This window comes from Ascaphus truei, chromosome 6 (genome assembly GCF_040206685.1).
Source record: "Ascaphus truei isolate aAscTru1 chromosome 6, aAscTru1.hap1, whole genome shotgun sequence".
In the NCBI taxonomy this organism is placed as follows: Eukaryota; Metazoa; Chordata; class Amphibia; order Anura; family Ascaphidae; genus Ascaphus; species Ascaphus truei.
In genome coordinates this window covers 140,306,565-140,326,116 of record NC_134488.1, presented here as the reverse complement: position 1 = coordinate 140,326,116, position 19,552 = coordinate 140,306,565, and the positions used below count along the sequence as shown (strand labels likewise).

Here is a 19,552-nt window from a genome sequence, read left to right as displayed (position 1 = left end):
GAACCGCTGACGTGATGCGTCCGTCGCTCGGGAAAATCAATTTCTGAGATTTGAATTTGTGCGCTTGGATGCAGCGCGCGGTCGCGAGCAGTATGTGCATGCACATTAAAAATCATGAATTTGTTTTGGCGGTGCACGGCGTCGCGCCCTTGCGCGCCACTGGTATAAGCACAGCCTAAGTCCTATCAGAGGCAGAGCGTGGGCCCAAGGTAACAACTCCAAGAATTCTTTTTTTTTTTCAGCGTTTTAGCTGAAAAGGGCATTTGTAAACGTAATTTTTGTTATAAAGATGGCCAATTAGCACAGAAACAGAAACACTGAAATCGGGCAGATGAGGGCCACTTGGCTGACCCTCTTTTATATATTTTGAGCTGTTATAAAACATTAGATCCCCTTTAACCATTGTGGTCTCCCAAGCACAGCTGAATTCCTGTACTGTACATGCCTCCACCAATAACGTGTTCTCTGGGATAACTAGCTGGGGATAACTCTTTCAGAAGGATAAGTAAAACAAGGCCAAACGAATCACTAAACACCAAAGCCATGCATATTAACTGGGCAGGAATTGTTATAGAATATTTTTAGTATGTTTGAATGATAGTCAATTGGTGATATGAAAACAGAGGCATGCAATGAAAATCTAATCTAATGTAATGCAATGTAGATCAATAAAAATGCTTAAGACTGAAGCAGAAAATTAAATGTAAACTTTATATACAGTAGAGGCAACGTTTATTCTAACACTTGCCGTAAACTAGCCGGGTTACATGCTGGGTGTGTGCTGGGTGTGTCCTGGGTGTGTGCTGGGTATGTTCTGGGTATGTGCTGGGTGTGTGCTGGGTGTGTGCTGGGTGTGTGCTGGGTGTGTGCTGGGTGTGTGCTGGGTGTGTGCTGGGTATGGGCTGGTGTGTGCTGGGTGTGTGCTGGGTGTGTCCTGGGTGTGTCCTGGGTGTGTGCTGGGTGTGTGCTGGGTATGTGCTGGGTGTGTGCTGGGTATGTTCTGGGCTAGTTTGAGGCACGTTTAAGGCATTTCTGCATTGACTAACGACCCATGGGATTAACACAGCAGGGATCCCTGGCAGTCCAATTCAGTTTGAATGGGACTGCCAGGGACCCCCGCTGTTAATCTGATAGGCCATTAATCAATGCAGAAATGCTGGGGCTAGTTTAAGGAAAGTTTAAGGCATGTATTCAGAATGTACCTGGGTGTTTCCTGGGTTTTTTGGGGAATTGCCACTGGTTTTTGTTCGAATAAGAGTTGCCTCTACTGTAAATTCAGTTAAGGTTGTATTTATTTTACCACCATAATTGCCATCTGTATGCTCACACAATTACCCATTTATAATTAAAGTTAAAAAAAAGTATTTATTTATTTATAAAATGTTTTACCAGGCAGTGATACATTGAGAGTTACCTCTCGTTTTCAAGTATGTCCTGGGCAGAGTTACGATGACAAATACATGGTTACAATACATAGTTACATAAGTGAACAGGGTATACATTATATACAAGACATTGCATGCACAGCAAGAGATAATATATATATAATATTTACAGTTGCTATATGCTTTACTGTGGAGGGTTTTTGTCACTTTTTTTACCCACCATAACCTTAATAATTGTGGTGAATACCTAGTCTAGTCTCAAACCTGCTTAGCCAGCACAACCAACCTCACACTGATGATACCCATCAAGGTTGAAACATGTCTGTGAGTGGGTTTACTGGCTTTGAATCTCATCCCAGCCTCTGTCTAAAAGCTGTGTTTAAAACAGTATGCATTGGCTTGAGGATTTGCTTGTGTAATACGAGCTTGAGACAAAAAGTGGCACTGTGTGCTCATTTGCATGTCATTTCCCAAAATCCCTTTCTGCAGTGGAAACGCTGTGTGCTGGGTGATAATGGGGAAAGACAGGGTTGCAGACCTGTCTAAGACATGCAAATGAGAATACAGTAATATTTACAGTTGCTATATATATATATATATATATATATATATATATATATATCTACACACACACACACACACACAGGACACCTGCACGCTCATATTGAACCCCCAAAATAACCACAACATATATATATTTAAGCATATAGGTGTCAGAGGAGTGCTACTGAGCATGGCGATATATATTTAAAACTAGAGACAGAACATGAAACACAGACAGAGCTCAGTGCACATCCAGGGAAACCTATACACGGTACAGTGCCTAAATATATATGACTAGATATTTATTAAATAAAAAAAAAAAGACCTGGAGTCATGGAAAAAGCTCAAAATTTCATGGTTCGGAAGAATAGTCTCGGTCAAAATGAATGTCCTCCCGAGGCTACTCTACTCCTTCCAAACCCTTCCCGTAGTCGTCCCACTGGCAGCCCTGAAAAACATTCAGGCCCTGATGTTCCAATTTATCTGGAATGATAGGGGACCGATGGTCCCAAGATCGGTGATGCTCTCCCCAAAAATGAGTGGGGGCCTGGGGGTTCCCGACATGGTCAGATACTATCTTGCGGCTCAGCTGAAGCACGCTGTAGTTCGGAATAACGACCCGGCCTCCACCTGCTTGCTAGCAATAGAATCACATTATGCAGCTCCCATCCCACTCCAGGTCCTATTGTGTTCCTCGGGAGGAGGGGAAGGAGAACCGCGGAGGTTTGATCAAGGGGCAATGAGATGCACATGGGACGTCTGGCTTAAGAGCAAAGGGAAGTATGACCTGCTAGCTACCCCGTCTCAACTCACCCCTATCTTTGGAAACCCAAATTTCCCGCCCGCCTGTCCTTAAAGACAATTTGACCAATTCCAGGGTCTCGGTATAAGGCTGGTTGCTGATCTGCTGAAGGAGAGATCCTATCCTCCCAGGAACTCCGAGACAAATATCAATTCCAAGATCTCCATTTTTTCAATTTCCTGCAAATTAGGCACTTTCTATTATCACTTTCCCAAAATTCCAAATTCCCCTCACTAACTAGATTTGAGTCCCTATGCATTAAAGGCACCTATCAGAGAGGTCTGATTTCGGAGATCTATAGGGGGATGGAGTCGGCACCCGACCCCCCAATACATGCAAAAATGGTCCGAGGACCTTAACATACCAATAGGTTTGGACGATTGGGAGGATATCTGTGAGTTGGCTGCAAAATTACATTAAATTTGTACAGTGACAAAAGAGAATATCTACAAAATGTTATTCCAGTGGTACCTGACCCTGGCTAGGCTGAGCCAGATCTTCCCCGGCACGCCTGACCTGTGCTGGAGGGGATGTGGTCAAAAGGGTGACATGGTCCATATTTGGTGGTCATGTCCAGAGTTCCAGAGGTTCTGGGCTATGATCCAGACGCTTCTCCGAGAGACCACGGGGCTTCTTTTCCCCCTTTGACCTTGGTGTTGAGCAAGCCTATTGATGACCTTCCGCCGCCACTGAGTAGATTGGTTTCATCCATTCTGACTGCGGCCAGATGCCCAGTTGCGGCGGCCTGGAAGCAGACCAAGGCCCCCGCGAGAAGCACGGTAAGAAGAAGGATACACGAAGTAAAGTCTATGGAAAAACTTGCTGCCAATAAAAAAAGATTGATTTAAAAAAAAAAATCCGGGCATTATCCAATCAGTAATGCCTGGAATTTTAGCTGCTTGCAATGTGTTGATTTCAATGTGTTTATTTCTAGCCAATCAGCTTTCAGAACAGCTGAGACAGGGCAGGGGATTGGTCAGGAAGTATCAGTCACAGGTTGACTCCTCCCCCTCCCGAGCTGACTGAGATTTTATGAGCAGATTCAGTTGAATTGGGGAGGGGGGGGGGAGAGTCTGCAAAGTTTAGTAAATGGCTGCCGTGTGTGTGTTTGTGTCAGTAGCAGTGTTTATGGGTATAGCAGCAGCAGTGTGTTGTGTTGTGCTGTTGTATGTGTGTGTAGGAGCAGTTTGTGTGAGTGTAGAGCGGCTGTGTTGTGTGTGTGTGTGTGTGTGTATAGAGCTGCTGTGTTTGTGTACAGAGAGATCCAAGTGAAAAAAACTCCACCGCACAGCCCTGAACAAAGTGGGTCCCACAAAACTAATAAAAATATATCAAATGCTTTATTCTTCCATAGTTTAAAAAAACAGAGGTAGGTACCCTCCTACGCGTTTCGGGCAATCCGCCCTTTATCAAGGGTACCTACCTCCGTTTTTTTAAACTATGGAAGAATAAAGCATTTGATATATTTGTATTCGTTTTGTGGGGCTGTGCGTTGGAGTTTTCCCCTCGGATCTCTCTGCATTCTCCTGGCTGCACGCCCACCAAGAACTACAGGACAGGACTGGGGCAATACAAATTGTGAGTGGATATTCCTCTTTCTACCTCAGACCTACAGCCTCATTGGGGGAGTCCAGAAGTAGGTAGAAAGAGCACACAGCGTTTCCACTGCAGCAAGGGATTCTGGGAAATGACATGCAAATAAGCACACAGTGTCACCTTTTGTCTCAAGCTCGTATTACACAAGCAAATCCTCAAGCCAATGCATACTGTTTTAAACACAGCTCATTTCCCAGAATCCCTTGCTGCAGTGGAAGTGCTGTTTGCTGGGTGATAAAGGTGAATGACAGGGTTGCAGACCTGTCTAAGACATGCAAACGAACATACAGGAATATTTCCATTTGCTATATGCTTTACTGTGGAGGGTTTTTGTCACTTTTTTACCCACCATAACCTTAATAATTGTGGTGAATACCTAGTCTAGTCTCAAACCAGCAATAGCCAGCAACCAACCTCACACTGATGATACCCATCAAGGTTGAAACATGTCTGTGAGTGGGTTTACTGGCAAAGCATCTCATCCCAGCCCAGCCTCTGTCTAAAAGCTGTGTTTAAAACAGTATGCATTGGCTTGAGGATTTTCTTGTATAATACGAGCTTGAGACAAAAAGGTGGCACTGTTTGCGCATTTGCATGTCATTTCCCAGAATCCCTTGCTGCAGTGGAAGCGCTGTATGCTGGGCGATAATGGTGAAAGACAGGGTTGCAGACCTGTCTAAGACATGCAAACGAACATACAGGAATATTTACAGTTGCTTTATGCTTTACTGTGGAGGGTTTTTGTCACTTTTTTTACCCACTATAACCTTAATAATTGTGATATATATATATATCTATATATATATATATATAGATATATATATATATCTATATATATATATATATATATATATATATAGATATATATATATATATATGAAACAAAAAAACGCAAACCAATATATTGTGCTTAACTTAATAAACACCAAATGAATTATGAGCAAATGTCCAGATCACTAGGATAGGGGATGAGACCACCTCAAATAAGAAAAAGAGAGCCAATATGGTGAAGTACGTATATTATGGTTACACCACGCAAGTACTGGTTCTACTTACAAAACAGTAGAACATTCCGGTATATCGGACAAAACTGTACAGTGTCCGCTGCTTCCAGGGCTGGGGTGCTGTTTTCTCCAATCCGTGTGTACACAACGCCAACCGCTCACAGATGTCTTTTTGGTGCAGGCTGGAGAGTGTCCCGATCACAGTCGCCACTTAGAAAGCACCGCCGCTTTCAGATGCTCCGTGGTATACCCTGTGGTAATACTCCGTGGTAGACCCTGTGGTAATACTCCGTGGTTTCCGCACACGTGGATAGAGCTCCGTCGGTTCTCAGCTGTTCCGTAATGAGTCCTAATAGTAGCTGTGATGTTTCACACTAACAATGCCTCTCGCAGCAGCACTGAGTGTTCATTCAGTACAGAGGATATAAAAGCAGAACAAAATTGCACTTGCAATGTATCAAAATTGCCTTTAAAAAGGCATGTGAGTATAAAAGTCTATGTGAGCCCTGTAAAGGGAACAGACCCCACGTTACCCTACCGGTTTCGTCTATAGTGACTTTATCAAAGGACATGCAGCTGGTGAAGGGATTGGCCATACAAATCCCTTTGGGATAGCAATAAATGGGGATATATATATATATAGTGTGAAAATCTATAAGATAAAGGAGACTTTTGGTTTACACTAGTATGTATTTAGCATAGGGACCTGCTATAGAGACTATAGAGATCTCCCTGAGGGCGTGGGAACGCCTGTTACAGATACACACACACACACACACACACACACACACACACATACAGTACACACGACAAGAAACAGGTACCGGTAAGATCTCCCTGAGGGCGCGGGAACGCCTGTTACAGATACACACGCACACACACACACATACAGTACACACGACAAGAAACAGGTACCGGTGAGATCTCCCAGAGTGTGCGGGAACGCCTGTTACACACACACACACACGACAAGAAACAGGTACCGGTGAGATCTCCCAGAGTGTGCGGGAACGCCTGTTACACACACACACAACAAGAAACAGGTAACGGTGAGATCTCCCAGAGTGTGCGGGAACGCCTGTTACACACACACACACGACAAGAAACAGGTACCGGTGAGATCTCCCAGAGTGTGCGGGAACGCCTGTTACACACACACACACGACAAGAAACAGGTAACGGTGAGATCTCCCAGAGTGTGCGGGAACGCCTGTTACACACACGACAAGAAACAGGTAACGGTGAGATCTCCCAAAGTGTGCGGGAACGCCTGTTACACACACACACACGACAAGAAACAGGTAACGGTGAGATCTCCCAGAGTGTGCGGGAACGCCTGTTACACACACACACACGACAAGAAACAGGTAACGGTGAGATCTCCCAGAGTGTGCGGGAACGCCTGTTACACACACACACACACGACAAGAAACAGGTAACGGTGAGATCTCCCAGAGTGTGCGGGAACGCCTGTTACACACACACACACAACAAGAAACAGGTAACGGTAAGATCTCCCAGAGTGTGCGGGAACGCCTGTTACACACACACACACACGACAAGAAACAGGTAACGGTGAGATCTCCCAGAGTGTGCGGGAACGCCTGTTACACACACACACACACAACATGAAACAGGTAACGGTGAGATCTCCCAGAGTGTGCGGGAACGCCTGTTACACACACACACACGACAAGAAACAGGTACCGGTGAGATCTCCCAGAGGGCGCGGGAACGCCTGTTACACACACACACACGACAAGAAACAGGTACCGGTGAGATCTCCCAGAGGGCGCGGGAACGCCTGTTACACATACACATGAAAAGAAACAGGTGTAACGGTTGTACCCCTACCCAATCGCATATTGGCCCCCTTGTGAGGAAACTGTCCCATGTTACATGTAATGTAGTGTGGTGCACCTGCTGGCTTACAGGACTCCTGAGTCTTCCGCTTGATGGTATAGGGGAATACACCAGGACTGGCTCGTGAGGTAATGCTGAGAACTACTCACTTCTGGTACAGTGCCTCCATCTCTTCCAGGTCCCCACGACAGCAGGGAGGAGTCTCTGGAAGAGAACCCCTGGGTGCAGCTTCTCCCTGAATGACTCCAGTCTCAGGCAAGAAGGTTCTTAAAAACAGGGCAATCTTTATTGACATCTTCCATGGCAGACTGCCCCTCATAGCGGCCGGTCTTTAGCCGCACATATTCAAAGTTGCCCACCTCAAGGAAGCCCCTGGACACCACTCCTAGTCAGGGCCCTAGAAGCTGTCCTTGCTCTTGCCTTACTCTCTAATAGAGTAAGGGGAATAGTCGGCCCACCTCTCCCCTAAGAAGGGCCACAATCCTTGCCAGAGCACTGTGTTGGGTCAGACAGTCACACACTGCAACACATTCTTCCCACTGAATTTAGGAAGTGATGCGTAATATATAGCTCCAGTAGGCACCACCCCTGTGTCACTGTTATTGGACAGAGCATGATGTCACTTCCTTCACTACACATTACACCTCACAGAGGATGAGGGCAAACCTCATGATTACTCCTGTCAGACCTGCCCTCTTAACAGGGATTACTGCACAGGAGGAGAGAGGCATGTAACCCCCAAATTACACAGGGCTACACAGGTAACAGTGAGATCTCCCCGAGGGTGCGGGAATGCCTGATACACATACACACACACACACACACACACACACACACACAAACAACAAGAAACAGGTACCGGTGAGACCTCCCTGAGGGCGCGGGAACGCCTGTTACACACACACACACACACACACAAGAAACAGGTATCGGTGAGATCTCCCTGAGGGCGTGAGAACGCCTGTTACACACACATACATACATACACACACACACACACACAATTTTCTGAAGCCAGGGTCACGTGTGATGTGTGAATGGCCCCAGATAGCATTAACTCAGCTCCCTTTTAATCACTCCAAGTCCTATAATATTTCCTCCACTTTATTGGGAAAAGCAGCAGAATACAGATACTTGTGGATGGTATGTAGTGGTGATTTATAGTTGGAAACAGGTAAAAAGAGATAGCCTCACCATGGGAGATTAACAGAGAAGGGTTCTTTACTCGCTGTCTCCAGGGTGGAAAAGGAAGTGAGAGGCAGTGTGGGTAAAGGGAATAGTCTTGGGACAGACTAACTTTGAACAAACAGGAGGGGGGCGGACTAGCCCATTCTGGTGAGGATCTCAGAGGCTGCAGTAGCAGCTCACTGATTTCATGGCCAGAGGCAAGAAATGCAACATTGTTACATGTCACACAGGCACAGTGTGTGTGTGCAGACTCCATGCAGCTGAAATAAGAACTGACAGGCAGAAGCTGCAAAGGAAAGAGGGGGGGTGAACAAAAACTGTAGTTCTTGTTCCATGACACACAACAAGAAACAGTACCGGTGAGATCTCCCTGAGGGCGCGGGAACGCCTGTCACACACACACCACGCACCACACACACCACACACACACACACATGACAAGAAACAGGTCGGGAGGAAATACTTAAGGTGGAGTTTGTACCGAGACATGGACGGGAAATATGTGTGGGCAAGAACCCAGCTTTCACTTTCACTCTGTGTCTGCTCAAAATAACTAACACAGAGGGAGAGAGAGACACATTCACACTCACACAGAGGGAGAGAGACGGGACATTCACACTCACACAGAGGGAGAGACATTCACACTCACACAGAGGGAGAGACACATCCACACTCACACAGAGGGAGAGACATTCACACTCACACAGAGGGAGAGACATTCACACTCACACAGAGGGAGAGACATTCACACTCACACAGAGGGAGAGACACATTCACACTCACACAGAGGGAGAGACACATTCACACTCACACAGAGGGAGAGACATTCACACTCACACAGAGGGAGAGACATTCACACTCACACAGAGGGAGAGACACATTCACACTCACACAGAGGGAGAGACACATTCACACTCACACAGAGGGAGAGACATTCACACTCACACAGAGGGAGAGACATTCACACTCACACAGAGGGAGAGACATTCACACTCACACAGAGGGAGAGACACATTCACACTCACACAGAGGGAGAGACATTCACACTCACACAGAGGGAGAGACACATTCACACTCACACAGAGGGAGAGACATTCAGGAGGCGCAGAGGGAGAGACATCAGGAGGCGCAGAGGGAGAGAGACAGGACGGCTACAGGTAAGGGCTGAAACCTGCAAGAAATGGTGAAGGAGGAGAGGTGCAGGGTTAGGGAGGAGAGGGGGAGAGGTGCAGGGTTAGGGAGGAGAGGTGCAGGGTTAGGGAGGAGAGGAGGAGAGATGCAGGGTTAGGGAGGAGAGGAGGGGAGGTGCAGGGTTAGGGAGGGGAGGTGCAGGGTTAGGGAGGAGAGATGCAGGGTTAGGGAGGAGAGATGCAGGGTTAGGGAGGCGAGGAGGAGAGGTGCAGAGTTAGGGAGGTGCAGGGTTTGGGGAGGAGGGGAGGTGCAGGGTTTGGGGAGGAGAGGTGCAGGGTTTGGGGAGGAGAGGAGGAGAGGTGCAGGTTTAGGGAGGAGAGGAGGAGAGGTACAGGGTTAGGGAGGAGAGGAGGAGAGGTGCAGGGTTAGGGAGGAGAGGTGCAGGGTTAGGGAGGAGAGGAGGAGAGGTGCAGGGTTAGGGAGGAGAGGAGGAAGGTGCAGGGTTAGGGAGGAGAAGTGCAGGGTTAGGGAGGAGAAGTGCAGGGTTTTGGAGGAGAGGATGAGAGGTGCAGGGTTAGGGAGGAGAGGTGCAGGGTTAGGGAGGAGAGGAGGGGAGGTGCAGGGTTAGGGAGGAGAAGTGCAGGGTTAGGGAGGAGAGGTGCAGGGTTATGGAGTAGAGGAGGAGAGGTGCAGGGTTAGGGAGGAGAGGTGCAGGGTTAGGGAGGAGAGGAGGGGAGGTGCAGGGTTAGGGAGGAGAAGTGCAGGGTTAGTGAGGAGAGGAGGGGAGGTGCAGGGTTAGGGAGGAGAGGAGGGGAGGGGCAGGGTTAGGGAGGAGAAATGCAGGGTTAAGGAGGAGAGGAGGAGAGGAGCAGGGTTATGGAGTAGAGGAGGAGAGGTGCAGGGTTAGGGTGGAGAGGAGGAGAGGTGCAGGGTTAGTGAGGAGAGGAGGAGAGGTGCAGTGTTAGGGAAGAGATGAGGAGAGGTGCAGTGTTAGGGAGGAGAGGAGAGAGGTGCAGGGTTAGGGAGGAGAGGAGGGAGGTGCACGGTTAGGGAGGGGAGGATGAGAGGTGCAGGGTTAGGGAGGAGAGGTGCAGGGTTAGGGAGGAGAGGAGGGGAGGTGCAGGGTTAGGGAGGAGAGGAGGGGAGGTGCAGGGTTAGGGAGGGGAGGTGCAGGGTTAGGGAGGGGAGGTGCAGGGTTAGGGAGGGGAGGTGCAGGGTTAGGGAGGGGAGGTGCAGGGATAGGGAGGTGAGGTGCAGGGTTAGGGAGGAGAGGAGGGGAGGTGCAGGGTTAGGGAGGAGAGGATGAGAGGTGCAGGGTTAGGGAGGAGAGGAGGGGAGGTGCAGGGTTAGGGAGGAGAAATGCAGGGTTAAGGAGGAGAGGATGAGAGGTGCAGGGTTAGGGAGGAGAGGAGGACAGGGGCAGGGTTAGGGTTAGGGAGGAGGAGATGTGCAGGGTTAGGGAGGAGAGGAGAAGAGGTGCAGGGTTAGGGAGGAGAGGTGCAGGGTTAGGGAGGAGAGGTGCAGGGATTGGGAGGAGAGGATGAGAGGTGCAGGATTAGGGAGGAGAGGAGGCGAGGTGCAGGGATAGGGAGGTGAGGATGAGAGGTGCAGGGTTAGGGAGGAGAGGAGGGAGGTGCAGGGTTAGGGAGGAGAGGTGCAGGGTTAGGGAGGAGAGGAGGGGAGGTGCAGGGTTAGGGAGGAGAGGTGCAGGGTTAGGGAGGAGAGGAGGAGGGTTAGGGAGGAGAGGAGGAGGGTATACATTATATAGCACGCACAGTAACAGATAATATGTTATAGGCCAGGGGGGCGCAAACATTTTTCCCTGCGCCCCCTGCCGGCGCCCCCTTTCACCTCCGCGCCCCCCCCCCCCCTCACCCCTGCTCTGGCGTCATGACGTCACGTTGCCATATGCTTAAAGAAGACCCACCTTTAAGACCCACCTTAAGACACACCTGCTTAAAGAAGCATCTGAATAGCACTGTGGATATACTGAACACATGATGCATAAAGCTTGGCCCCCTGCAGACGCACTTACCAGAACTCCCTCCTACTGTCTCTGTACGTTCTCCCTACCTACCAATTAGACTGTAAGCTCCTCGGGGCAGGGACTCCTCTTCCTTAATGTTACTTTTATGTGTAAAGCACTTATTCCCATGATCTGTTATTTATATTATCTGTTATTTATTTGATTACCACGTGTATTACTACTGTGAAGCGCTATGTACATTAATGGCGCTATATAAATAAAGACATACAATACAATTCAATGTGAGGTCACATGACGTCGCAGTGAGAAACCGCTGGAGCCAAGGTCAGTTAGGTTTACAGAGGCCCGTAGCTCCCCCGGCACCTAATTTAAGTGCCTTCGGGAAGCGCGCGGGGCCTCTGTAAACCCCGTGAGCCCCCCCCCCCCAGTGTCGCGCCCCCCAGTTTGTGCACCGCTGTTATAGGCGTATATAGCAGTTACAGATAATATATATTATAGGCGTATGTAGCAGTTACAGATAATATATATTATAGGCGTATGTAACTGTTACAGATAATATATGTTATAGGCGTATGTAACAGTTACAGATAATATATGTTATAGGCGTATGTAACAGTTACAGATAATATATGTTATAGGCGTATGTAACAGTTACAGGTAATATATATTATAGGCGTATGTAACAGTTACAGGTAATATATATTATGGGCATATAATAGTTACAGATAATATATATTATAGGCATATAACAGTTACAGATAATATATATTATAGGCGTATGTAACAGTTACAGGTAATATATATTATAGGCGTATGTAACTGTTACAGGTATTATATATTATTTGCGTATGTAACAGTTACAGATAATATATATTATAGGCGTATGTAACAGTTACAGATAATATATATTATAGGCGTATGTAACAGTTACAGATAATATATATTACAGGCGTATGTAACAGTTACAGATAATATATATTATAGGCGTATGTAACAGTTACAGATAATATATATTATAGGCGTATGTAACCGTTACAGGTAATATATATTATGGGCGTACTGTATGTAACAGTTACAGATAATATATATTATAGGCGTATGTAACAGTTACAGATAATATATATTATAGGCGTATGTAACAGTTACAGATAATATATATTATAGGCGTATGTAACCGTTACAGGTAATATATATTATGGGCGTATGTAACAGTTACAGATAATATATATTATGGGCGTATGTAACAGTTACAGATAATATATATTATAGTATGTAACAGTTACAGATAATATATATTATAGGCGTATGTAACAGTTACAGATAATATATATTATAGGCGTATGTAACAGTTACAGATAATATATATTATAGGCGTATGTAACAGTTACAGATAATATATATTATAGGCGTATGTAACAGTTACAGATAATATATGTTATAGGCGTATGTAACAGTTACAGATAATATATATTACGGGCGTATGTAACAGTTACAGATAATATATATTATAGGCGTATGTAACAGTTACAGATAATATATATTATAGTATGTAACAGTTACAGATAATATATATTATAGGCGTATGTAACAGTTACAGATAATATATATTATAGGCGTATGTAACCGTTACAGGTAATATATATTATGGGCGTATGTAACAGTTACAGATAATATATATTATTTGCGTATGTAACTGTTACATACGCAAATAATATATATTATCTGTAACAGTTACAGATAATATATATTATGGGCGTATGTAACAGTTACAGGTAATATATATGTAGCCAGGTCACCTGTTTCCCCCTTCGTCCTCCTAGGGAGCCTCCGTGGTCAGGAGAGATGCCGGGTGCTGCCGGAGGCCAGCGGCAGACCCGACGGCCATCCCAAGGGTGGGGGCCGTTGCAGGGAGCGGTGCGCTGTCTCCGCGAGCGGGCCGGTTGCCGGGGACGCGATCGGGCCGTTGCTAAGGCCGCGGTCGCGTCTCTAATGTCCCGGTGGCCGGCGAAGAGAGCGCTGCCATTACTCCTCCACTCGCGCATGCGCAGTGATCGCGCGAGTGTAGGAGCCAGCCAGGAGAGTCGTGCGAGAGGTAGGGAGAGATTGCGGCGGCCATTAGGGGTTAGTGCAGGTGTAGGAAAGGCACGCATGCGGCCCCAATGTTATTACAGGCGCCCAGGGACTACAATTCCCATAGTGCTTAGCGAGGGAGGCACCAGGTGCCTCATAGGAGCCAATAGGGCTGTAGGACTGCCCTGGAGGGAGATAGATACATTTGGCGGGCTGGAGCTGCGTGTCAGTCAGGAAGAAGCAGGGCAAGGAGACAGACAGAGGAAGGAGGTAGGGTGCAGGAGCCGGAGACTCCCTGCACTAAGGCCCTAGTTAGCCCTGAGTCCCCCAGTAGTGTGAGTGTTGCCAGGGACAGCCCTCAGGATAGGGAACCTGTCACTTACGTTAGGTGGCACTGGGGAACAGAAGGGAAGATAGGGACAACTGGGGAGTTCATAGCGGTAACCAATCTGGGGAGCCATAGCCCAGGGTCCTGTTGTGAATTAGTGGCACGAGACAGCTGGGCGGTTCATAGCGGTAACCAGTCCGGGGAGCCATAGCCCAGGGTCCGTGTTGCGAGTGGCGAGGGGGGGGTTCATAGCGGTAACCAATCCGGGGAGCCATTGCCCAGGCCGGCGTTGCGCGTAGTACGAGGCAACTGGGGGGGGGGGGGTTCATAGCGGTAACCAGTCCGGGGATCCATGGCCCAGGGCCCGTATTATGAGTAGGGTGGGTACAAGACCTACCTATATAGGATAGGCAACCCCGAATGCCCTAGGAGATTGACCCTTAAGCCACTTAAGGATGCTGTGCTATAGGGACGGCCTGTAGTGCAGGGTGTGTCACGTTGCTGTATCGTTAGAGAGGGACTCAGCGGATGCTGCGGTTCCAGTGACGGAGTTCGGACCCAAGTTGGAGGTCCACAGAGAATATCGCCAGGATAGGATCAGACGGATTCTTCAAGCGTCTGACCCTTTGTGAAGCGTTGCTGATCCGAGCACTGGAGTGCTCGGCAGGTATCTACAGTTCTAAGTGCACCACCGGGCCCTTAGCTTAATAGTGACTGCGCAGTCACCCATTGACTCTCTGCAAGAGTGCGGGACATTGGGTGGGGTTCTTTGGACACTGGGTGGGATCACCTAGGGTTGGGGAAGCGTCCTGCGAGACGTCACGGTTAGTGTCTCCTCCTGAGAGGGACACAGGTTATGTTATGAATGTGATGTGTCGTATTACATGTTAGTAAAGTCCTTAGTTATTATACCCCATTGTGTATGTGATCATTGTGTTTGTCCTGCGAGGATCCACTCCCCCTCTGGTGGGAGCCATCGCAGGTGGAGGCTGTAAGTGGTTGTCCATAGTATTGTAATTGCCCCAGGTTCCCCGTGGCGGAAGCTCAGCCCTCCTGTGAACCAACAGGTAACGCACCACACACACCGGTAACACTGCATGTTCTACTCACCCACACTATATATATGAGATTGGGTGGGGTGGAATACCCGTTACATATATTATTTGCGTATGTAACCGTTACAGGTAATATATATTATAGGCGTATGTAACCGTTACAGATAATATATATTATGGGCGTATGTAACCGTTACAGGTAATATATATTATAGGCGTATGTAACCGTTACAGATAATATATATTATAGGCGTATGTAACAGTTACAGATAATATATATTATAGGCGTATGTAACAGTTACAGATAATATATATTATAGGCGTATAACAGTTACAGATAATAAATATTATAGGCGTATGTAACAGTTACAGATAATATATATTATGGGCGTATGAGACAGTTACAGATAATATATATTATGGGCGTATGTAACAGTTACAGATAATATATATTATAGGCGTATGTAACAGTTACAGATAATATATATTATAGGCGTATGTAACAGTTACAGATAATATATATTATAGGCGTATGAGACAGTTACAGATAATACATATTATAGGCGTATGTAGCAGTTACAGATAATATATATTATAGGCGTATGTAACAGTTACAGATAATATATATTATAGGCGTATGAGACAGTTACAGATAATATATATTATGGGCGTATGTAACAGTTACAGATAATATATATTATAGGCGTATGTAACAGTTACAGATAATATATATTATAGGCGTATGTAACAGTTACAGATAATATATATTATAGGCGTATGTAACAGTTACAGATAATATATATTATGGGCGTATGTAACAGTTACAGATAATATATATTATGGGCGTATGAGACAGTTACAGACCAGATTAAAATGTGAGACAGCCTTAGATTTGAAAGAACTTAAACTAGTGGCGGCTGTGAGAGTCTCCGGTAGGTTGTTCCAGTTTTGGGGTGCAGTACACACACAGGACACACACACACAGGACACACAGGATGGACACACACACAGGACACACACAGGACACACACACAGGACACACAGACAGGACGGACACACAGGACACACACAGACACAGATAGGACACACATAGGACACACAACACACAGAACACACACACAGGACAGACACACACACAGGACACGGACACACACACAGGATGGACACACACACACAGGACACACACACAGGACACACACACACAGGAATACAGGACACACAGACAGGACACACACACAGGAACACAGGACACACAGACAGGACACACACACAGGAACACAGGACACACAGACAGGACACACACACATATACACACACAGGTCACACACAGACAGGACACACAGACACAGATAGGACACACAGACACAGGACAGACACACACACAGGACACGGACACACACACAGGACACACAGACAGGACGGACACACGGGACACACAGGACACACACACACAGGAATACAGGACACACAGACAGGACACACACACATATACACACACAGGAACACAGGAACACAGGACACACACACATATACACACACAGGAACACAGGACACACAGACAGGACACACACACATATACACACACACAGGATGGACACACAGACAGGACACACACACACACAGGACACACAGACAGGACGGACACATACAGGGACAGACACACACACACACACACACACACACACACACACACACAGGGACAGACACACACACACACACAGGACGGACACACACAGGATGGACACACAGGATGGACACACAGGATGGACACACAGACAGGACACACAGACAGGACACACTGACAGGACACACTGACAGGACACACTGACAGGACACACACACAGGACACACTGACAGGACACACACACAGGACACACACACAGGACACACTGACAGGACACACTGACAGGACACACACACAGGACACACACACAGGACACACACACAGGACACACTGACAGGACACACAGACAGGACACACACACAGGACACACTGACAGGACACACTGACAGGACACACACACAGGACACACACACAGGACACACACACAGGACACACTGACAGGACACACAGACAGGACACACTGACAGGACACACTGACAGGACACACTGACAGGACACACTGACAGGACACACTGACAGGACACACAGACAGGACACACAGACAGGACACACTGACAGGACACACTGACAGGACACACTGACAGGACACACACACAGGACACACACACAGGACACACAGACAGGACACACAGACAGGACACACAGACAGGACACACAGACAGGACACACAGACAGGACACACAGACAGGACACACAGACAGGACACACAGACAGGACACACTGACAGGACACACTGACAGGACACACTGACAGGACACACTGACAGGACACACACACACAGGACACACACACAGGACACACACACAGGACACACACACACAGACAGGACACACAGACAGGACACACAGACAGGACACACAGACAGGACACACAGACAGGACACACAGACAGGACACACAGACAGGACACACAGACAGGACACACAGACAGGACACACACACACAGGACACACACACACACACACACACAGGACACACACACACACACACAGGACACACACACACACACACAGGACACACACACACACACACAGGACACACACACACACAGGACACACACACACACACAGGACACACACACACACAGGACACACACACACACACACAGGACACACACACACAGGGACAGACACAGACACCTCTCTGCTCCATGCTTTTCCTGCGCTCTTTGGTCCCACCCTCAGGCTCCTGCTACCTTCTTCTGATTGGTTGCTGCTGTGTAATTCAGCCAATCAGGATGGAGGAAGTTGCCCAGCCCCCTAGCAACAGCAGCAGCCCTGCTCTATCCCTTCCCACAGATGGTTACTAAGTCCGCACACACATACATGTTCTCCCCCCCCCGCACACACATACATGTCCCCCCCGCACACACATACATGTTCTCCCCCCCGCATACACATACATATTTCTCCCCCCCGCACACACATACATGTTCCCCCCCACACAAACATACATGCCCCCCGCACACATACATGTTCCCCCTCTCCCCCGCACACACATACATGTTCCCCCCGCACACACATACATGTTCCCCCCACACACACATACATGCCCCCTCGCACACATACATGTCCCCCCCACACACACTGTACATGTCCCCCCCCAAACACACACATCCATGTCCCCCCCCTCGCACACACATCTATGTCCCCCCCCCAAACACACACATCCATGCCCCCCCCAAACACACACATGCCCCCCGCACACCTACATGTCCCCCCCTGCACACATACATTCACCCCCCCTGCACACATACATGTCCCCCCCTGCACACATACATTCACCCCCCCTGCACACCTACATGTCCCCCCCTGCACACATACATTCACCCCCCGCACACATACATTCACCCCCCGCACACATACATTCACCCCCGCACACACACATGTCCCCCCCCGCACACATACATGTCACCCCCCGCACACATACATGTCACCCCCCGCACACATACATTCACCCCCCGCACACATACATTCACCCCCCGCACACATACATGTCCACCACCCCCTGCACACACATGTCCCCCACCTGCACACTTGCATGTCCCCCACCCGCACACATACATGTCCACCACCCCCGCACATATCTCTCATTTTTTACCGGACAGAGTAACCAAATACCGTGCTGTCCGGTTCAATGCCAGACACCTGGCAACCCTAGTTGGGATCTACCTGATGGGTGGGAATGAAACCAGTTTAAAGCTACCCTATTCCAGAGCTCTGGAGTTTGTTAAGCAGGATAGCATGATCACCAGTATCAAAAGCCTTTGCAAAATCTAGGAACACTGCACCAGTGAGTTGTCCCCGTTCCATTCCACACTGGGTCTCATTGCAAACTTTTAGCAGGGTAGTTACGGTGGAGTGTTTGGGGCGAAAGCCAGATTGGAATTGGCTAGGGAAATTTGTCTTGTTATAGTTATCGCTTCATTGGGAGTGGACACATTTTCCCATGACTTTGGATAGTATTGGGAGAAGGGAGATTGGCCTGTAGTTTGAGACAGTGTTATGGATGACAAAAAACAAAAATAGGAGCGCATGAAAATGAAACCAGAAGAAACCAGAATTAATACATAAATTTTTATCATGAAAAATCATTCATCATACAAAAAATATACATAATACAGTAATTTTATAATAACCTTGTCAAAATTGACACAAATAAATTATGCACGAGCCCTAGCCACACAGGGTTAATGGATGTAAACACCCAAATGCCCAGCCCTAGATAGTGACAGGGAAGGAGAGGTGCTAGGAATGCAGGATGTTATAGAACAAACAGACCTTAGGCCCTAGAATTCCCCTTTGGGCTCCTCGTGGCAGGTAGGGCTCCACCAGCTACACAGACTGACCGTCGTCACGGACGTGCGTAGCTGCGTTATGACATCACCAACATGTTTCGTGTCACATGACACTTCATCAGGGCTTGGCCATAGACACTCAGAGAGGCACTAATATACCTCCCCTGGTTCCTATATTAA

At 47.7% G+C, this 19,552-nt stretch overlaps 1 protein-coding gene across 1 annotated transcript in view; it reads left to right on the top strand.

Annotated features, from left to right (window-relative positions):
• The first annotated feature begins 8,760 nt into the window (after positions 1-8,760).
• The window catches only part of LOC142497994 (guanylate-binding protein 3-like), a 94,946-nt gene continuing 84,154 nt past the window's right edge, over positions 8,761-19,552 (top strand). The window contains exon 1 of the mRNA XM_075606503.1: positions 8,761-9,538. The gene's annotated coding sequence lies outside the window, so the exon portion shown is untranslated. The remainder of the gene's footprint in view (positions 9,539-19,552) is intronic.